The 23,684-nt window shown below is 37.2% G+C and overlaps 1 long non-coding RNA gene across 2 annotated transcripts in view; it reads right to left on the bottom strand.

Moving 5' to 3' along the window:
* Window positions 1-23,684, bottom strand: part of LOC126940633 (uncharacterized) — a 127,957-nt gene that overhangs the window by 84,207 nt on the left and 20,066 nt on the right. For both annotated transcript variants that reach the window (XR_007720844.1, XR_007720843.1), the window contains exon 3: window positions 4,974-5,095. This is a non-coding gene — a long non-coding RNA (uncharacterized LOC126940633). The remainder of the gene's footprint in view (window positions 1-4,973; window positions 5,096-23,684) is intronic.

Consider the following 23,684-nt stretch of genomic DNA (forward strand, 5'->3'; position numbering starts at 1 on the left):
TATAGTGAACAAAATAAAAACCTTAATAAGGGCTAAAACTAGACATGGTAAAATTTTAATCTCCAAAATTTCACCCACAATGAAATAGGCTTGATAGAAGTGACAGGTACAATATAAATCTTAAAATGGAATAAAAATGAATTAAGAATGTTAATACTGTGAAATAGTGCATTCAGTATTGATATGGTTTGACTGTGTCCCCACCTAAATCTCATCTTGAATTGTTCCCATGAGCACATAATTCCCATGTGCTCTGGGAGGGACCCAGCGGGAGATAATTGAATCATGGTGGCGGTTCCCCCTATACTCTTCTCTTGATAATGAATAAGTCACACGAGTTCTGATGGTTTGATAAGGGGAAAGCCCTTTCACTTGGTTCGCATTTTCTCTCTTGTCTGCCCCCATGTAAGACATGCCTTTTGCCTTCCACCATGATTGTGAGGCCTCTGCAGCCACGTGGAACTATGAGTTCATTAAACCTCTTTTTCTTTATAAATTACCCAGTCTGGGGTGTGTCTTTATCAGCAGTGTGAACATGGACTAATAAAAGTATTATGATAGAAAGATGCTTAATAAAATTAAAGTATAAAATTAACACAAACATTTTTCTAATATTATTTCAATAAAATTTCAAAATGCTAAATTGTATGTAATGCAATTGTGCTACATAAACATTTAGACAAGCAATAATTTGGTTTACCATGTTGGATAGAGAAAACATTCAATAAAAATCATCTTGAGGTTAACTCAGTAGGATTAGAATATATTGATTCCACATGTACATCAATTTGGTTGAAGTGCATATTTCAAGGGAAGAAGTTTCAAAAAATGAAGGCCTAGGAGGGTATAGATTATGAAGGATGAAGCATGCTATGCTAAAGGCTTTGGACTTTATCCTGAGGAGTAATGGGAATCTACGAATCACTTTAAGAATGGGAGGAACCCAATCAAGTCAAATCCCTTCCTAGCTCTGTGAAGGAATGAGATCAGAGGCCAGATTAATGAGAATCTGATTCAGTACTCCAGGAGTGGCATGATAAGTGTCCCAATTTAAGAGAGGTCCAGGGAATGAAGGGAAGGCAAGAGGTACTAGAGATACTATGTCAGTAACTGATAGGACTTCATGATTAACTGGATATTGGGAGAGGGGAGAATGAAAACTCACTCCCAGGATCCCAGTTTGTACATTTGGACACCTTTTGGCAAGAAAGAAAATAGAAGAGTATGGGCTCTGGTGAGGAAGGTGATGAGTTCACTTTGGATGACTGAATCTGAAGTGAATGAAGATGTCCATTAATCAGCTTGAATCTATTGTTCAGGAGAGGGATGCAGCTGGAGAGAGGTGGCCTCGTGCATCAGTGTGTGGTTGATAGAAAAAACCATTAGAGTAAATTAGTTCACCTAGAAAGACTAGCAATGAAGGAAACATAATTAAGTGGGGAAACCTGAGTTTTGTTTGTTTTGTTCTTAGGTTAATGGCCATATAGAGCTCTGTATGCTTTCTGTATATTAATTTGCTTAACCTTCATAACAAGGATATGAGATAAATACATCTTTATTACCTTTTTAAATATATAGTTGAAGAAACTGAGGGCCAAATAAGTGAAGTAGTCTGTCCAAGGTGCAGATATAGTAAGTGGCATGGTCAGCAATCAAACTCATGTGATCTAGACTCAGAGGCTGAGCTTTAACCACAGGCTATACTATCCCTTATGTGTGCTGAACACCACACATAAGTAAGTGAGGGGCAGAAGAGAATCCAAGGGAGAAAATCGAAAGAAAACATCAGAGATGAGAGAGGGAAGGCAGAGGGTGTGGTATCGCAAAAGAAGAGAAAGGATGTATTTTAAGGAGCATGTGGCCAAGAATGCAACAAGACAGAGAGGGGCCATGAGTATCAAGGGCTGAAAAGTGGCCCCTGAGCAGAGATAGGTGGGTTCTGCCTGTCTTTTCTGTGCAAGGTTGGAGGCAAAAGCCACAAGAAAGTAGACAGAGTGGAGAAACGGAAGTGAAGAAATGAAGATGACAAACAGAGAAAACTCTGTTCTTCCCTTCACAGCCAAGTTTCTTTAACAAGATGGCAGTAGTTGAAGGCTCATTCACATGTGATGGGAGAGAGGGATACAAGGAAACTTAAATAGGACACCTCAGAGGATGGGGAAGCAGGCGAAAGGAGCTTCAGCCAAGTAAATTTAGTTTCACACTTGAAGTTAGAGATGAGGCTATTTGCCAAAAATGACAAGGTGGATGAAGACCTGGGAGTTAAAAGAGCATACGAAAGGACTGAAATAGCTACTGTGGGGTGTAAGAGAGAAAAACTGACTGGAAATTTTTTTTAAAGTGATGTCACCACTGGTCCTAGAAGGGCAGCTGTAGGTCACAATGTGCTGACAGCAGTCCCAATTTATGGTTGTGTTGGTGTCACTGTTTCTCTTTCAAAAGGGTTCCTATTTGGAGGATTTGGTAACCCCCGTTTTAGGAGATGTCTTAAGAAAGGGACTTATAGTAAGGATCATTCTACACAGGTTTTCAAGAATGAAGTTCATTGTCTACAGTGTGGGCTCGGTGAGAACCCATGGGAGATAACATACCAATCTCAGTATCAAACTATTAATTATTTAAACATGTGTACTGTGTATCTTGTAACTAATAGGACAACCCTCTAGGCATCCATTTCTAATAAATTTAGAGCAAAATTTACGGCACATTCCAAGCAAATAATATAGGAGTCTATAACACACATTTTGTGTTCTGACATTATTTTTGCATCTAGTAGTATTTTACTTTTAAACTATTACATTTCTTTGCGTGTCACTTTAATTTTTAACTTTATTGTATAAAATATTGATATCGTTTGGATATTTGTCTCCATCCAAATCTCATGTAATCCCCAGTGTTGAAAGTGGGGGCCTCACGGGAGGTATCTGGATCATGGGGGCGAATCCCTCTTGAATAGCTTGGGTCATCTCCTTGGTGATAAGTGAGCTCTCACTCTGAGTTCTCACAAGATTTGGTCATTTAAAAGTGAGTGGCATCTCCTCCCCTCCTTCCTGGCTGTGTCTCTCACCTGCTCTTGCTTTTGTCATATGATGTGCCTGCTCCCCCTTTGCCTTCCACGATGATTGTAAGCCATCTGAGGCCTCCCTGGAAGCTGAGCATATGCCAACGCCATGCTCCTGGTAAAGGCTGCAGAATCGTGGCCAATTAAACCTCTTTTCTTGATGAATTATACAGTCTCAGGCATTTCTTTATACCAATGCAAGAATGACTGACTTAATACAAATGCACATAGATTTTTTTAAATACCTTAAATCTTTTCTGAAATAAGAGGTTCCTTTCAGTCTTTCAATCATTCATTCTTATTTTTTTTTAAGTAATAAGTAGGACAGTTATAAAATGTAAAGCCATAAAGAAACAGATAATTGTTTTATAAGAAACAGATAATTGTTTTATATAAGTTCCAGAAGATCTTTCTAATTTGTCAAGAAAAATCAACCAGGAAACTGAAATATGAGCTTTATGATTAGGTAACATGATAGGGACAGAAATCCTGACATGATTGTGATGCCCAATTGCTAAGCTGAAATGGTAAGATGTGGTAGGTACTATCAGTTTTCTATAAGGCTCACTTTTGCTCTTTTTTCTTTAGTTTAATGAAATCCAATTGCGGGGTGGGATGTGTGCTCCTCTCATACCCTCAAAGCATGAAAGAAAAGTAAGATAAGCCAATTATGGTAATTCTTTTTTACCTAACCGGTTATTGGTTTAGGATCAGGCATGTGATCCCATTTTGATCAATTTAAGCAGGTATCATTTGAGCATCTTCCAAGAAAAATATTATTTCCTAAAAAATGCTCAATGTCACTAGTAATCAGGGAAATGCTAATCAAAACCACATGATCCACCTTACTCCTGCAAGAATGGCTATAATCTAAAAATCAAAAAATAATAGATGTTGGAGTGGATGTGGTGAACAGAGAAAACTTCTATACTGCTAGTAGGAATGTAAAGTAGTACAACCTCTATGGAAAACAGTGTGAAGATTCCTTAAAGAACCAAAAGTAGACCTACCAATTGATCCAGCAATCCCACCACTTGGTATCTACCCAGAGGAAAAGAGGTCATTCTATGAAAAAGATACTTGCACATGCAAGTTTATAACAACACAATTCACAAGTCCAAAGATATCGAACCAGCACAAATGCCCATCAATCAGTCAACAAGTGGATAAAGAAATTGTGGTAAATATGTATTATGGAATACTACTCAGCCATAAAAAGGAATTAAATAATGGCATTCACAGCAGCCTGGAAGTGGAGACCATAACTCTATGTGAAGTAATTCAGGAATGGAACACCAAACATTGTATGTTCTCACTCATAAGTGGGAACTAAGATACGAGGATGCAAAGACAAGAATGATACAATGGACTTTGGGGACTAAGGTGAAAGGGTGAAAGCGGGGTGAGGGATAAAAGACTACACTTTGGGTATAGTGTACACTGCTCAGCTGATGGGTCCACCAAAATCTCAGAAATCACCACTAAAGAACTTATGCACGTAACCAAACACGACCTGTTTCCCAAAAACCTATTGAAATTAAACAAAAATACTAAAAAGAAAAATATTATTTTCTAATAAAAAGAGACCCACAGGGTGAGGAACTTGCCATCTCATCCCAGAAACATCCCTTCCTGTACATCCCAATGATTTTCAGCCTTCAGATATGATTATCAAAGTTTATGATGTTTGCAGCAACTGGCATTTTAAGACCATCAGGAGAAGACTGAAAGAGGAGTCAGAAACCTGAGCCATCCAACTGAAGATGAATAGCTGGTGAATAGCTGGCCTTCTCTTTATGTGAAGAAAAGTAAGCTGCCTTTGTCTACATTTCAGTTAATCAAGTATTATTACTTATAATTAAAAGCATTTTAACAAATGCACAAACCTTCCCGATATAAAAACAAAACTCACCCCTCAGGGGTCAGCTCCAGATTCCAAGGATTTGTCACACAGCTGGTCACCTTTGTGAGAACAGTGAAGAAATGAGATGCCATCTCCTATACTGAAGTTCCTTCACTGCCTCCGTCACTGTTCTAAAGAGACAACATATTTTTAGTAAACTCAAAACAACACATTCTTAAAAGTACTATTTCATGTAAATTTATATGTAGATGAATTACAACAAGATGAAACCCTTGGTGGTGGGTTAGTGGTGGCATTTAATTTTCTTTTGCCATTGTCCATTTTTAATTTATTGAATTTTCAGCATATGCTACTTTCACAATCAGAAAATGACAAATATTATTTATAATATAAAAGTATAGCTTCTGAATTATAATTTCAACACCAGTCAAGAACCAAAAGCAAGGTGGCACCAGTCAGCAAGCCGTAAATAAAAGGGTGTTTTCCCAGCTTCTGGTTAAGATAGGAATGCAAGACACAGTAAAGGTGACAGGTATATATTTATATAGCACAGTTCCAACAACAAGCATAGCTTTAAAGCAATACCTCTCACTCTTCTTCTTCCCTGTTTTATAGTTTAATTTCTGCCTGCAGTTGTCTTCCTTTTTACATCTGTCTTATTCTCACTAGTCAAGGCACAAAATGCAACACCACCATTGGCTAGAGTCTACTATATTAAAAGGATAAAAGAAGTTTGTTTTGTCATGGTATTATAAAATTGCATATCCCTTAAACACCTATCAAGTTGTTTCATGTGAAAATCTTACCTTGCTGCCAATATAAGTCATATTTCAACTTATTTCATTTATTCATGTTCAGTCTTCTAAAATAAGAGATAGTCTATTTTTAATCTACTAGATTGATGATGAAATCACAATATGACTTTAGTGACCATTTGAAGGCTCGTTAGGTGGCATTGTCTGAGGAATTTGTTATGACTGTAATTTTAGAAGCAGAATATATGCTTCAGACAAGACTTATAGGCCCTTCAGAATTCATTGCCCTTTCAGTAGCGAATTTTTTTGAAGCAGTAGCTTTCAGAATTTTGCATACAATGTTTTTAGAAATGATCTTTCCGTAAAAATCTCTGGGCTGAAAATATAATTCTTCAATGAATATATAGGTAATAAAATGCTACATTATTAATTCACCTTACAGGTACTTTAATGATTTTTAACATTATAATATTCAACTAGTGAATAAAGGAGGTAGCCTTTCATTTAAGTTGGTGCTTGAACTTTGTAATTACTTCAGATGTTATTGCTGATGTTTAAAAAGCTTTCCAGTGGAATTTTTCTCAAGTTAGGTATGTGACTGATATGCTTAACGTTAGGCCTCATCTTAATGCCACTAGGCTGTAAGATGAAAGAATTAATTTCATCTTACAATATGTACCAGACTTTCAACTAATACGAAAACTAGAATTAAAAGATTGTTCTAGGACAAAGATCAAGATATCCAGGATTAAATTTTAGATTATGGGAGTTATTTATTATTAAATTGGTTCAATTTTTTGCAAAACTCTTCTTTGGAAATATTTTAAGGCAAAGGAAAACATCTATCCTGTTTGAAATACTTAAAAAAAAAAAAAACAGAAAAACGTAATCAAAGTCTGTTGTTATATTCATTGATTAATGGATAACATAATATACATAAAACATTCATCGGTAAATACATTTAATTCTCTTGGTTAAAAGAGGTTTTGGATCATGCCACTACTGTTACAAACTACAGCAGCCCAGGCCACTGAGACAATCACAGACATTGCAGACAAAGATTACAACTGAACAATCTGCATGGAGACCATGCTACTAAGTCCACCCAAATCAAAAGCCAACATACCATTTCCAGTCAACACCCTACTCCCAATCAACACCCAACCAATACACCATTCCCACCAATTCCCATCTAAAGAAAAAAAGTCTCTTCCTACAAAAGCTACTCCATAAAATGAGAAAAAAATGACTGTTCCACTAGATGCACATATATCAGTGTCGGGACACAAGAAACATGAAAAAACAAGGAAACATGAAATTTGCAAAGAAATACAATAAGTCTCCAGTGACAGACATCAAAGGAAATAATATTTATGAAATTCCTGAAAAGTAATTCAAAATAATGATCTTAAGATAACTGAGTGAGGCACAGGAGAATACAGACAAACAAGACAATAAAATCAGAAAAACAATTAATGATCTGAATGAGAAATTTAACAAAGAGGTAGATATCATAAAGAAAAGTCAAACAAATATTAGAGCTGAGGAATTCAATGAATAAAATAAAAAATAATAATTGAGATCTTCAACTAGATAAAGCAGAAGAAAGAATTTCTGAACTTGAAGATGGGTCTTTGGAAATAATCCAGCCAGAGAAAAACAAAAAAAAGAAAGAAGAATAAGAATGAAGATACTAGGATTTATGAAATACCATTAAGCAAACAAATATTTGTGTTACAGGAGTTAGAAATGGAGAAAGGCTCAAAAAACTTATTTAACAAAATAATAGCTGAAAAATTCCTAAGTCTTGGGAGAGACATGAACATCCCGATTCAAGAAGCTTAAAAGTTCCCAATAAGATTCAACTCAAGTAAATCCTCTCCAAGGCACATCATAATCAAACTGTCAAAAGTCAAAGACAAAGAATTCTAAAAGCTGCAATAGAAAACCATCAAGTCACACGTAAGAGAATCACCATTAGATGATTAGCATATATCTCAGAAGATTATTTCCAAAGACTATGACTTCACTCATAAATGGGAGTTAAACAATAAGAACCTATGAACACAGGGAGGGGAACATCACACACCAGGGTCTGTCAGGGTGTGGGGGGCTAGGGGAAGGATAACATTAGGAGAAATACCTAATGTAGATGATGGGTTGATGGGTGCTGCAAACCACCATAACACGTGTATACTTATATAACAAACCTGCACGTTCTGCACATGTATCCCAGAGCTTAAAGTATAATAATAATAATAATAATAATAATAAACTAACCATGCACCTAAAGGAACTAGAAAAACAAGAATAAACTGAATGCAAAATTGCTAAAAGGAAGGAAAGAACAAAGTTCAGAGAAAAAAATAAAATAGTGACTAAAAAAATCAATAAAATGAAGATATAGTTTTTGAAGTAGTAAACAAAATCAATAAATCTTTAGCTAGACTAAATAAGAAAAAAGAAAAACAAATCCAAACTAATAAAAACAGAGATGAAACAGGAGATATAATACAGAGGATCATAAGAGACTACTATGAACAACTTTGAGAACATAGAAGAAATGGATAAATTTTGGATACATACAAACCAACCAAGGTTAAATTATGAAGAAAGAGAATATCTGAACAGACCAGTAGCAGTAAAGAAATTTAATCAGTAATAAAAATCTTCCATCGAAAAAAGAAAAAAAAAGTGAAGGACCTCATAACTTCACTGCTGAATTCTACCAAACATTTAAAGAACTAATACCAATTCTTCTCAAACAATTATGGAAGAGGAGGAAATACTTCCAGATTCATTTTGCTAGGCCAGCATTCGCTAGGCCAGTAACTTCAAAACCTGACAAGTAAACAGAGGGGAAAAATAAGAATATAATTGATGAATATAGATGCAATAATTCTCAACAAGAAGCTAACAAACCTAATTCAACAGCACGTTAGAAACATCATTTACTATGGTCAAATGGGATTCATCCCAGGAATGAGAAGATAGTACAACATATGCAAATTAATACGTGATACATCATATTAACAAAAAGACAAAAGCCATATGATCACTTAAATAAATGCAGAAAAAGCATTTGACAAAATTTAACATTCTTTTGTAATAAAACTCTCAACAAATTAGCATAGAAGGTATGTACCTCAACACAATAAAAAACACACATGACAAATTCACAAATAACATTATGCTGAACAAGAAAAAAGCTAAGAGCTTTTTCTCTAAAATCAGAAACAAGATATGGATGCATACTTTCACCATTCCTATTCAACACAGTACTGGAAATTCTAGACAGAGCAATTAGGCAAGAGAAACATATTAAAGGCAAATTAAATAGAAATGAGGGAGTCAAATTGTCCCTGTTTGTAGATGATGTGATCTTATAGATAGAAAACCCTAAAAATTCTACCAAAAAACTGGTAGAACTAATAAATTCAGTAAAAATTCAGGATACAACATCAAGCTACAAAAATCAGTAGCATTTCTATATGGTAACAGAAGAAAATAATTCTATTTATAATAACTACAAAAAATTAAATATGTAGGAATAACCTTAAGCAAGGCATAAAAGATGTGCACACTGAAAACTATAAAACATTAATGAAAGAAATTGAAGAAGACACAAGTAAATGAAAAGATATCCCATATTCATAGATTAGAGGAATTAATATTGATAAAAAGGCCATACTACCCAAGGCAATCTACAGATTCAATGTAATTCTACCAAAATTCAGAGAAATAAAATCCTAAAATTCATATAGAACCAGAAAAGACCCCAAGTAACCAAAGGAATCCTGTACAAAAAATGAAGCTAGAGGAATCACACTATATGCTACAAGCTACAGTAACCAAAACAGCATGATACTGGCATAAAAACATACACATACACATAACACATAAAAACATACACATAAAAACATACACATAGAACAGTAAGACAGAATAGAGAACCCAAAAGTAAACTCATGCTCCTACAGCTGATTTTCAACAAAGATGCCAATAACACACATTGGGGAAAAGGCAGTCTCTTTAATATACGGTGCTGAGAAAATTGGATATACACATGCAGAAGAATAAAACTAGACCCCTACCTCACACCGTATATTACAATTAACTCAAAATGGATTGAAGGCTTAAATATAAAACATGAAACTATAAAACTACTAGAAGAAAATATAGGGGAAATGACAATAGTGGGGTAGGCAAGAATTTTTTAAATAAGACTTACAGAGAGCAAAAGCAAAAATAGACACATGGGATTACACCAAACAGAAAGCTTTTGCTCAGCAAAGAAAACAAAGAGTGAAAAGGCAACCTGAAAAAATGGGAGAAAATATTTGCAAACAATGCACCTGACAAGGGGTAATATCAAGAATATATTAGACTCTTAATAGAAAAAGTAATAACTAGAATAACAAGTGGCAAAACTCCTTAGTAGACATTTCTCAGAAAGACATGCAAATAACAGGTATAGGAAAAATGCTCAAGAGCACTAATCACAAGGGAAATGCAAATTGCAATTGCAATGAAATACCACTTCGTTCCTGTTACATGGCTGTTACCAAAAAGATAAAACAAGTGCTGATGAGGATGTGAAGAATGGGGAACACTTATACACTATTGGTGGGAAGGTAAATTAGTACAGCCACTATGGAAAACAGTATGCAGTTTCCTCATAAAATCAAAACTACAACTACCAAATGATTCTGTAATCACACCACTGGGTAGATGTCCAAAAGAATGAAATCAGTATGTCAAAGACATATCTGCACTCCCATGTTTATTGCAGCACTATTTATAATAGCCAAAATATGGAATCAATACAAGTATTCCAAATATGGATGAATGAATTTAAAAATGTGGTATATATACACAATCAAATACTATCCAGCCACAAAAAATAATGAAATCTTGTCATTCATGGATGAAACTAGAGGACATTATGTTCAGTTAAATAAGTCAGGCACAGAAACATAAATATTACATGTTGTCACTCTGTGTGGGAGTTAAGGAAGAAGAGCTCATAGAAGTCGAGAGAGAATTATGGTTATTAGTGACTGGGAAGGATGGGAAGAAGGGAAGGAGAGGGAGAGGATAATGGATGCGAAGTTATAGCTGGATAAGAGGAATAAGTTATGGTGTGCTATAGCACTGTAAGATGAATACAGTTAATGATAATTTATTATATATGTTCAAAACCTAGAAGAGAGGATTTTGAATGTTCCCAACACAAAGAAATAGAAATGTTTGAGGTGATGGATATCACAATTACCCTAATTTAATCATTGCATTTGTATACATGTATACAATTATCACATGCATCAAAATATCACTCTGTATCCCGTAAACATGTACAATTATTACATGTCAGTTAAAAAGAAAAAGATACAAACTAATTAAGAATAAAGAGGCTTTGGAATACATTTACTTAATATCTTTAAGTACTCTTACATTTTAACATTAATATTTGTTGGCAGTTTCTCCCATTTTACTTGTGCATTATGACTTTGCAGGACTTGAAAAGACAATTTTTAACTCAGCTCTAATTTACCTTTAATGGCCACAATAGAAATTGGAAAAACACATTCCCATATAATGTGTTTTTTTGTTTTTTGTTTTTTGTTTTTCTGAAATGGAGTCTTGCTCTGTCACCCAGGCTGGAGTGCAATGGTGCAATCTTGGCTCATTGCAAACTCTACCTCCTGGGCTCAAGTGATACTCCCACCTCAGCCTTCCGGGTAGCTGAGATTACAGCCAGTGTGCCACTATGTCTGGATAATTTTTGTATTTTTAGTAGCAACGGATTTCACTATATTGGCCAGGCTGGTCTCAAACTCCTGACCTCAAGTGGTCCACCCGCTTCGGCCTCCCAAAGTGGTGGGATTACATGTGTGAGGCATTGCACCCAGTCCCATATAATGTTAACAATCGATTTAAAATATAATAATATCCAAACTATTCACTGAGTTTCAGAGTTATCTCTTATTAGAAAAGGTTTCTTTCAATTAGCCTAAAGCACAAGAAAGTTTATGTTTGGTTTACTATATAATTTTGTCCAAAGAACCCAAATTAAGAACTAGTGTTAGAAATCTGGAAATAGGCTGGGCACGGTGGCTCACACCTGTAATCCCAGCACTTTGGGAGGCCGAGGCGGGCAGATCACGAGGTCAGGAGATCGAGACCATCCTGGCTAACATGGTGAAATCCTGCCTCTACTAAAAATACAAAAAATTAGCCAGGCATGGTGGCGGGTGCCTGTAGTCCCAGCTACTCGGGAGGCTGAGGCAGGAGAATGGCGTGAACCTGAGGCGGAGCTTGCAGTGAGCCGAGATCGCACCACTGCACTACAGCCTGGGCGACAGAGCCAGACTCTGTCTCAAAAAAAAAAAAAAAAAAAAAAAGCAGAGAAAGAAATCTGGAAATAAAACAGGACTGCCGAGAAAAGAAGAGTGTGAAAGTTAAACTACTTTCTGGGCTATCACATCCTTCAAATAGCACAGCTACTGATGAATCCCAGATCTAACTGTAGGTATTAAATTCTCCCACACTTATGCAATGTTACTTCATATTCTGAGGATAGAAACAGTCTTGTGAAACATGACAATTAAAGTACTGTAACAGAATGCAGTAATACTTAATACCTATATGTTCAGAAGGGTGTGTTTTAGAAATGTTGATAATAATGCAATCTGCTCAAAACTGTTAAAGTATGGATAATTTCACTCAATTTTCCAGTAAGTTTCTGCTTTGAATAAGTAAATAGTGGGTAATGGTTTGTGTCAAAGTCCTTGCAACACTCCATTAACCATAGTGTATGACAATCTGATCAGATGTCTCTTTTATAGTCAAAAGCTGACTTGTGACTTTGTGAGTTACTCAGTTACATCAGGTCACATCAAAAGCCTGGTTTTTCATCTTCCCCAAATTCCTGATGGTTTTACATCTGACACATGTTGAATCTCAGCCTTGTGACCTTACTCTTCAGCCTGCATTTAATATAGTCTGAATACTATTGAACTAATACTAAGTTATTACTGAAGAAGCTAAATGAATAAGCAAATAAAAGTCATTAGTAGAATTTCAAAATTTTATATTATTATCTATCAGTGTCTAACCCAAATAAGTCACTATTATGCCTAGACCTATAATCAAATCATCAAAAACTTGAGTTCAAATCTAGGAGGTAACTAATTCAATGTTTGACATGCGTATTTGACTATATAACCTGTTCTGAGTCTCAAAAATGTAACTGACACCAGATAGTTCAAATTAGTCAAACCAATTTAAATACGGCATCAAACAATTGGATATCCACTTTATAAATCTCTAGCCTAAAATTTTGGAAACTCATTGCTGGTATGAACATTCAGGAAACATTTTCAGCCTTTAATTACAATTATGATACAATGATTATACCACTGGATTTTATCAATTATTAGAATTATATGTTCAAATACTTGGTAATTCCTAAATGCTTAATGTTGACTATCAAGCTTTACTGAATTTCCCCGAATTTTAGAGATTTATTTTATATTCACATTTTAATACATATTTGCTTAAAGATTACTATCTGCAAGACTTCAAGACAGCTATTGCTGACTTTCTTCACAAGCCTGGGAGTCAGAGGTGTGTTACTATAATGCTCTTTCACACATCAAGCTGTAATTCAAATACCAAGAGTACCATGAGGTTTTTTAAGAAAACAAAGCCCCCAATAACATTTCTTACTGTTCACACCAATCACCAAAGAACCAGAGATTGCTAGAAGTGGAAAGAATCTTAGTGATTTTCTCCATCTAAAAGGATCATTGGAAACTTGTTACTCTTAGTTTATGGCCTCTCCCTGAATACTTGATTATTACCATGATATGTTTATACTCCCAACACTTCTGATATCCAGTGTGTGAGGTTCTTCCACTCAAATAACCAATTCTCTAACTCTCTGGACACCATCTGGGTATTCAAGAATTTAATTCAGTTCCAACACAAACTACCTGGAATTAGCACAGATCCCACAAGTGAAAGGGCCAGTCCCACCCATTTTCCTCAATTTCAGATGCCAAGTGGAAGTCTGGGCTATCTGTACTTCTGACGTACAGGTGGTGATGCCAGGGGCTTCCCACAACTCCCTCCTCAGGTTCAGTAATTTGCCATTAACAGCTCAAAGAACACAGGAAATCACTTTTATCTGGACCCAACTCAAAGATCAGCCAAAAAAAAGAGATGCACCGAAAAAGCATGTGGGTAAGTGCTGCAGAGCTTCCGTCCTCTTTGGGCCACTCCCTCCCAGCACCTCAGTGTATTCACCAAACTGGAAGCTCTCCAAACCCTGTCATTTTGGGAGTTGTATAGAGGTTCCATGAAGTAGAAAACATTGTTTAAGTCATTGGCCATTGGTGATTGGACTCAATCCCCAGCCCCTCTGCCCTCTCCAGAGGTCCAGGGATGGGGCTGAGAGGTTTAACTCTCTACTCACAGGGCTGGTTCTTTTAACAGCCAGTTCCCATCTCACATCTATCTAGGGTCCCCCAGCCACCAGTCATCTCAGCACACAAAAAGACACTTATCACTCTGGAGATTCCAAAGGTGTTAGAAGCTCTTGTGTCATTAACTGGAGATTAAGACCAAATATTACAGCAAAAGATGCTCCTCTCACCCCCATCATGAAGAAATTACAAGGACTCTCGGAGCTCTATGCCAGGACCAAATACATACTTCTTGTTATTTCATTATATCATCATTACTTTGATAGAAAACTGACTTAGCATAAATTGTCATCTTTACATTGGAATATGTTTGCCCGGGTCTTCAACATTAATTTTTTCCACCTGTTCTGCAAGATAGCCTTTCAATTATTTTTGTAAACCATCCTGTAAACCTTAGTTCTTCTCCCTTTCTAATAACATTTCTCTAGTTCTTCCTGTCTTTTTACATCTGGTTTCAATTCCGAGATCTCCTGCCATCCTTGTTGCTCTCCTCTAAAGTTTTTTTCATCAAAGTTTGATTGTTCTTTTTTATTGATGTATAATGTACATACAATAAAGCACAAAAAACCTCAAGTGTAGTACTCAGTGAATATGTATATATCATTGATTTTTTTAAAATCTTATCAAACACATTCAGTATTCTATAGGTAGAAATGATTGTAACTTGAGTTAACCGTTTCTCTATTGATGGAAAGGCAGGTTGTATCTTCTGTTTTGCCTTTTCCCTTCCTTCCTTCCCTCCTTCTTTCCTTCCTTTCTTCCTTCCTTCTTTCCTTCCTTCCTTCCTTCTGTCCTTCCTCCCTTCCTTCCTTCCTCTCCTTCCTTCCTTCCTCCCTCCCTTTCTTCCTTCCTTCCTCCCTCCCTTTCTTCCTTCCTTCCTCCCTCCCTCCCTGTCTTCCTTCCTTCCTCCTTCCTCCCTTCCTTCCTTTCTTTCTTCCTTCCTTCCTTCTTTCCTTCCTTCCTTCCTTCTGTCCTTCCTTCTTTCCTTCCTTCCTTTCCTTCCTTCCTTCCTTCCCTTCCTTCCTTCCTTCTTTCCTTCCTTCCTTCCTTCTGTCCTTCCTTCTTTCCTTCCTCTCTCCTTCCCTCCCTACCTCCCTCCTTCCTTCCTTTTATTTATATTAGAAACCAGTATTTTTAAAATGCATTTTCTTCTAATAATAATACATGCTCATTGTAAAAATTTCAACATTTTACAAATGTATGTTCAGAAAGAGAAAGTGTCTCATAAGCACTCTCTCCTGAGATTATCTAAAAACTTTGGGGGAAAAAAAGTATATATTATTATCTCTCTATATATTAATGAATCTTCTGAATGCCTCTAATTAGTTATTGTCAATCAAAACATTTCACGGTAATTTATAGAATCACATAAGCCCTAATGTAACCTATACAATGGATGGAATTCAGGAAATCCTTGAAATTTTATGGGAAAATATAAAATTATGCCTTTCTTTTCGCTTCCCTCAATGATGAATCTAAACGAGCCAAAGTTGTACTAGCACTACCTGATACTTGTCATCAATTGAAATTACCTGTATTTTCATATCAGACATCTCTAAATATTCATCGTGCTCATCAAATAGACCCAGTATCAGATGTTGCTATTTAGTGGATGTACAACGAAGCATATATGCTATGTCAAAATGTCTTGTAAATTATTTTTATAATTATTATAAAAGAGGATTTGTTTTCTCTGAAATGCTAAGTATTTTATTTTATGCATTTAATAATATGATTTTGAAAAGAGTATGCCAAAAGGGATGCAGGGAAGAAAAATCTGCCAAAAACTCCTGATGCAGACTCTCTTTAGTGACTTAATATCTCATAAGTCTGTACATTCCCCAACAGCTTTCATACATATGTCCTTAAATTGAACTGAAATCAGCCTTTTTGTAAGTTTATTAGGGATGTTTTCAATTACTTCCTATTTCCTACAGAATCATCTCCTATTCCTGCAGAATTATTTATACATTATCTCACTTACAGCCAATATGAGCTACCCCCTTGATCAAATCTCCTTGCGTCCCCAAACTGCCATGCACCTTTGTGCCTCTTTGTTCATAACGTATTTTACCCAAGATCCCATCTTTTTGGCAAATATTCAGCTGCAGAGATAGGAAGCTAGTTTTTGTTATCCTATAATTATGCCGTTGTTTTTGTAACTTTATTAAATTGTAGCCAGTAATTCCAGACTAACAATATAGTTTTGAATTTTCCTAATGTCCTCTTACACAAAACTGTCCCTCCTGCTTAAACAATATAGGTATCTTTTATACAGCAGCAGCACTCCTACTTAGTATGATTGGTACCTGCACTTGGTGAGTTAATTGAAAAAGTTGATTTAAAAAGAGTAGGATGAAAACGACACTTTCAGAATGGGCGTGGTGGCTAATGCCTGTAATCCCAGCACTTTGGGAGGCCGAGGTGGGCGGATCACCTGAGGTCCAGGGGTTCAAGACCAGACTGACCAACATGGAGAAACCCCATCTCTACTAAAAATACAAAATTAGCTGGGCGTGGTGGCGCATGCCTGTAATTCCAGCTACTAGGGAGGCTGAGGCAGGAGAATGGCTTGAACCCAGGAGGTGGAGGTTGTGTGAGCCGAGATCATGCCCTTGCACTCCAGCCTGGGCAACAAGAGCGAAACTCTGGCTCAAAAAAAAAAAAAGAAAAAGAAAAAAGAAAAGAAAACGACACATTCTAACCATTGTAACTAAAAACATACAAATGCATATTCATTTGCCAGTCAATGAATGTAGGGCCAAGATTCATTCTCTGAATATGAATCCTCTGGGTGAAATCCAACATTACCTTTCTCACTCAGAACTCCCTTTAACACACCACCTGTGATTTAGGTTTCTATTTCTTCAAGTTAAGTGAGATTGCAAAGATAGTTGTGAAGACATCTAAATGCAGAATCATTCTAGACTTTTATGACTTTCCTTTTTCATTTAACTTGTCTACAATTAATTGGCAAGAATTATTTTTAGTAACAAGTTTTTACTGAATTGTTGTAAAGCATTCAACTTGATTTGCATAACAACAATGCTTTCTTTCTGCACTTGTTTTTCATCATTGTATGTACTACTTAATTGTATTGTTTAATTACAAATCAAGTACAACTAGCTTTACCAAATGTGGAGGATACCAAACAACAATGGATTCTTGGTAAGGAGGTACTCGCTGAACTGGTAAGACTGAAATGTACAAGGACCAACTAGGGGGAGACTCAGTATTGTTAAGTAGAAATTGGTACACCAGAAATATCCGTCAGTGGGTTTTACAAAAAAAAAAAAAAATGAATCTGGCAAGAAAATCGTGTGGTGTTCTGTTAGGAGAGCCACCACCACAAAAATAGTATGTATCTAGTTAATGTCGCTTTTATTCACTTTTACATTCCTAGATTGCCTCCAATCCAGTCCTCCGTATAATTTCTATGGAAACATTCTTGGGAAAATCAGTGGTTTATTATTCAAAGGCTTCAGAGGTATTAAAAATTTAAAAGAAAAAACAGACAGTGGAATCAATGACTCAATGTTAGACACTGAAGTCTGAAGCCATTTCATTTCAATAGAGGAGGTGGTGAGGAATATCAAGATAGAGTTTGGACTTAATTGGCACCTCCTACTCTCCACAGCCCTGCTCCAGTTGGGCAGACAAATTTACATATAACTGGCCAGCACATGAAATGAGCTGACACGTAGAGAAGTATACACGGAAATGTCCTGCATGCTCAACCCAAACAACTATTGTGAAAAGTATTTAAAACATATATGCTCCTGCTGGGCACGCTGACTCACGCCTGTAGTCCCAGCACTTTGGGAGGCCAAGGCGGGTGGATCACCTGAGGTGAGGAGTTTGAGACCAGCCTGACCAACATAGTGAAACCCTGTCTCTACTAAAAATACAAAAAAATTAGCTGGGCGTGGTGGCAGGTTCCTGTAGTCCCAGCTACTCGGGAGGCTAGGCACGAGAATCGCTTGAACCTGGGAGGCGGAGGTTGCAGTGAACCAAGATTGCGCCATTGCACTCCAGCCTGGGTGACAGAGTGAGACTTTGTCTGAAAATAAAATTAAATAAATAAATAAATAAATAAACATGTATGCTCTAAGACTGATTATAAATGAGAAAAATTTTTCCAAATTCTAATTTATTAGAGAATACCTAGATTTTCTAGCAAAATTTTTTTCAATTTTGTACCAAATGTTACATTTTTAAAAACCTAAATGAAAAAAAAAAATGTTCAGTGCTTAAATCCACCTGATTCACTCCACAAAAAAACACTAAACTCTCTTTTCCCTTAATGAGACAAAATTTTGTGTAAAACAAGGCAGCATAACAGAAGTAGGAGAATGCAGTAGGAGTTTCTAGTAGATCTTTACAATGACACTGTCTCGTGGACATGTATTTTCCAAGTAAACAGTTCTACATACCTCAGTAGCCCCCAAAAGCACAACCACATTCAAATGCAAAATTGGAGTTTCTAAAGCTTCTAAGGTTTTTTACAAAACTTTATTTTTTTAATTTAAATTTAATTTTAATTGGAGGTACAAGCTGGTTATGAATTGTATACTGGTGAAGTTTGAGATTTTAATGCACCCATTGCCTGAGTAGTGTACATTGTACCCAACATATAGTATTTATATTTCAATGCCTTCCCTCCCTTCCCCCTCTGAGTCTGCAATGTCCATTTTATCCATAGCTTAGTGCTTTTCATTTATAACTGAGAACATATGGTATTTGGTTTTCCATTCCTGAGTTACCTCACTTATATTAATGGCCTCCAGCTCCTTCCAAATTGCTGCAAACTATTATTATTCCATTCTTTTCAATAGTTGAGTAGTATTCCATGGTGTATACATATAGACTACATTTTCTTTATCGACTCATTGGTCGATGGGCACTTATGTTGGTTCCACATCTTTTCAATTGTGAATTGTATTGTGATAAACATTTGCATGCAAGTGTCTTTTTGATAGAAAGACTTTCCTTTGGGTAGATAGCTAGTAGTGGGATTGTTGGATCGAATGGTAGATCTACTTTTAGTTATTTGAGAACTCTCCATTCTGTTTTCCATAGAAGTTGTACTAATACACATTCCCACCAGCAATATCTAAGTGTTCCCTGTCACCACAGCCATTGCTGACATCTAGTGTTTTTTTGACTTTTTAATAATGGTTATTCTGACTAGGGTAAGGTGGTATCTCACTGTGGTGTTAATTTGCATTTCCCTGAGAATTAGTAACGTTGAGCATTTTTTCATATTTTTTGGCCATTTGATAATCTTCTTTTGAGGAGTGTCTATTCATGGTATTTGCCCACTTTTTGATGGGATTATTTGTTCTTTTCTTGCTGATATGAGTTTCTTGTACTCTGGATATTAGTCCTTTGTCAGATGCAGTTTGTGAATTTTTTTCCCCATTCTGTGGGTTGTTTGTTTACTCTGATTATTATTTCTTTTGCTGTGCAGAAGCTTTTTAGTTTAATATGGTCCCATTTAATTATTTTTATTTTTGTCACATTTGCTTTGGGGTCTTAATCATTAACTTTTTGTCTAGGGCAATATCCAGAAGAGTTTTTCTTAGGTTTTCTTCTAGGATTTTTATGGATTCAGCTCTTATATTTAAGCATTTAATCCATCTTGAATTGCTTTATGTATATGGTGAGAGATGGGGATCTAGTTTCATTCTTCTACACAGGGCTAGCCAGTTTTCCCAGCACCATTTATTGAATAGGGTGTCCTTTCCCCAGTTTATGTTTTTGTATGATTTGTTGAAGACCAATTGGTTGTAAGTATTTGGCTTTATTTCTGGGTTCTCTATTCTGTTTCATTGGTCTACCTATCTACTTTTATGCTAGTATCATGCTGTTTTGGTTACTATAGCCTTGTAGTATCATTTGAAGTCAGGTAATGTGATACCTGCTGACTTGTTCTTTTTGCTTAAAATTGCTTTGGCTATTTGAACTCATTTGGTTCCATATGAATTTTAGGTTTTTTTTTTTTTTTTTTCCTAAGTCTGTGAAAGATGACGTAGGTGTTTAGTTAGAAACTGCATTGAGTCTGTAGATTGCCTTGGGCAGTATGGTCATTTTCACAATATTGAGTCTTTCAAGAACTCAAAGGGTAATCAGAATTCTGATCCCACCCGCACAATGCCTTGGCTATTGGAGGCCATCAGGGTTACACCTATTCACTTGCCCGACAGCTGGCCATCACAAGTAATGCCTGCACTCTAGCGTGAATCATTCTTCTACCCACCATAACCGCTGGACATTTGCACTGTGCCTTGCACAGGGTTCCTATTGACTCAGCACTTCCTGTGCTGGAGCATTCCTTCTCTGGGATGAATTGTACCTGCCTCCCCAGGTCCATATGTGCAAGCTCTAATCGCTAATATGACTGTATTTGGAAATAGAGCATCTTAGGAGCTAATCCAGTTGAATGATGTTATATTTCTAATATATAACCTTAGAAACACTGTCTTAGTCTTTTTGTGTTGCTACAGAGGAACATCTGAGAGTGAGTAATGTATAAAGAAAAAGAGGCTTATTTGACTCAATATTCTGCTGGCTGGAAGATTGGGCGACTGGTAAAAGCCTCAGGCTGCCTCCACTCATGGAGGAAGGTGGTAGGGAGCTGGCATGTGCGGAGATCACAGGGTGAGAGAGGAAGCTGCAGACAGAAGGAAAGGACCAGGTTCTTGTTCCCAGGTCTCAGGGAAACTTTCCCAAGAACTAATAGAGCTAGAACTCACTAAGTACGCCTTCCCCAGGAGGGCATTAATCTATTCATGAAGGATCTGCCCCCACAACCCAAATGCCTTCCATTAGGCCCCACCTCCAACACTGGGGATCACATTTCAACAGGAGGTTTTGAGGACAAACACCCAAACCACAGCAAACACCCAAGCCACAGCAAACACAAATACCAGTTTCTCCTCCTCAGAGAAGAAAATAAACATTTTCATTCTTCCTAATAAACATTTTCATTCTTCCTCAAGATGGGCAGAAGAACTTTTGCTGAAACCACAAAGAAAAACTTAGAATGAGTTTCTGAGTCTCTTTCTTTCTTCTTTGAGACAGGGTCTAGCTCTGTTGCTCAGACTGGAATGCAATGGCATGATCGTAGCTCACTGTAACCTTCAACTCCTGGACTCAAGCGATCTACCCACCCTCACCTCCAAAGTAGCTGGAATCACAGGCACAGGCACATGCCGCCATGTCCAGCTTGAGTTTCTGTATTCTGTTTCACCGAACTGAGATAACTGAATAATTTCCATAGACGTTCAGATTTTCAATGTATTTGTAACCGTGACCCTGGCAAGTTGAAATCCAAGCTGTGCTCCATCTACTAAAGATGCTATAGAAGCACTAAATCCATTCAGAAAAACCTTTCCTAAAGATAATTAAAAGGAAAAGTGATGATACTTTCAGTATCTGAAAAATTTCTTCTGTGGAGCACCTCAATTCCTCTTCTGTAGCAAATTTACCAAGTGTCATTATCCTTCCGGTGAGACATTCCAGTTGAAAACATACTCAGAATTCAGTGAATCACATTTTGCCAGCTTGTTGAGAAACGCAAATGTCGCTGAGAGACAGGACTAGCTGGATTTGCTAGGCCGACGAAGAATCCCTAAGCCCAGCTGGGAAGGTGACCGCTTCCACCTTTAAACACGGGGCTTGCAACTTAGCTCACACAGGACCAACCAGGTAGTAAGGAGAGCTCACTGAAATGCTAATTAGGCAACAGCAGGAGGTAAAGAAATAGCCAATCATCTCTTGCCTGAGAGCACAGTAGGAGGGACAATGATCAGGATACAAACCCAGGCATTCCAGCCTGCAATGGCAACCCCCTTTGGGTCCCCTCCCCTTATATGGGAGCTCTGTTTTCACTCTATTTCACTCTATTAAATCTTGCAAGTACACTCTTCTGGTCTGTGTTTTGTTACAGCTGGAGCTGAGCTTTCACTCACCGTCCACCACTGCTATTTGTTGCCATCGCAGACCTGCTGCTGACTTCTATCCCTCCAGATCTGGCAGGGTGTCTGCTGTGCTCCTGATCCAGTGAGGCGCCCATTGCCACTCCCGATCGGGCTAAAGGCTTGCCATTGTTCCTGCAGGGCTAGGTGCCTGGGTTCGTCCTAATAGAGCTGAACATTAGTCACTGGGTTCCATGGTTCTCTTCCATGACCCACTGGCATCTAATAGAGCTATAACACTCACCGCGTGGGCCAAGATTCCATTCCTTGGCATCTGTGAGGCCAAGAACCCCAAGTCAGAAAACACGAGGTTTGCCACCATCTTGGAAGTGGCCTGCCGCCATTTTGGAAGTGACCCACCACTATCTTGGAAGTAACCCACCACCATCTTGGGAGCTCTGGGAGCAAGGACCACCCCCCTTACCGAAACATCGCTTGCTCCTGGAACGTGTTTTTCTGCCTCGCTGGGAGCGAATGTCATGATTTTTGACTAAGAGGCTTTCAGGCAGCATAGTATGACATAATTTCAGGTATATTCGGGATTTAAATCTGGAAAGAAACTTACTTTTATTTTCTAAAAACGTAATCTAAACCCTAGTAGACCAAGGAAGAACCTGCTACACAGAGACCTTGGGTAGATTCCCTAACACAGGAAGAAATAAAATGTGAAATAGGTAACTATGACACAGCAGGAATGTTCATATGTGGGAATAAGATAGACCACTCACTGATGGCTGGTGTGGGCTGTGCCCCTCCATCCCCATCAGGTGACTATGAAAAGCAGCAAGTTTCTGTTTCGTCTCTGGAGCTTTTTCCTCTTCAAAAGCTAGAACTACAAACTTCATGACCACTTTCTTTAAGAATGACGAGGGAAAAGAACATCTTACAGCGGCATACACTCACTTTTGTCTATGCCTCTAATTGTTTCTGCACTGCTTGTTTACTGATTTAATAGTAAAATAAGTTGAAGACAACCGTCTTACATCTGAAACATTATTCTCACTATCTTTGAATCATAACCAGCCTTTGTAGTCAAGCATAGCTCATTCACTTCATGACAGAATAGAAAACAGGCCCATTGAACAAATTGCATCTTTCATTTTGTGAACTGCAAAATCCCTGGAAAACCAAATGGCTCAATGTAGCAGGAAATATTTCACCACTGGAAAGATAGGGCACAACATTGGTTAATCCAAAATTTTTGTGGCAGTCACCAAGACCACTTGTGGCATGAAAAATAAATTCACACCATACTTTTTCCCTCAAACAGAGAAATATTAACCAGATCTTCCTAATGAGGGTATAACGGATGAGGAAACAAAACTCCACAGAGAAGCCTCTCACACATCTGAAGCTCTGTCCTGAAGCCACACAGCTCTAGTTTGGGGTTCAGCAAAGCTCCACATTACCCTCTCACACACATACAGCCATGTGTTTTCAGAGAAATTTGAACCCATCTGCTTCTGATTCACTGCAGCAGCACTGCCCAAAGGATTTTACAAGTTTTTCTCAGGAATTTTTTTGTATTTCAAACTT

This window comes from Macaca thibetana, chromosome 17 (genome assembly GCF_024542745.1).
Source record: "Macaca thibetana thibetana isolate TM-01 chromosome 17, ASM2454274v1, whole genome shotgun sequence".
Taxonomy (NCBI): domain Eukaryota; kingdom Metazoa; phylum Chordata; class Mammalia; order Primates; family Cercopithecidae; genus Macaca; species Macaca thibetana.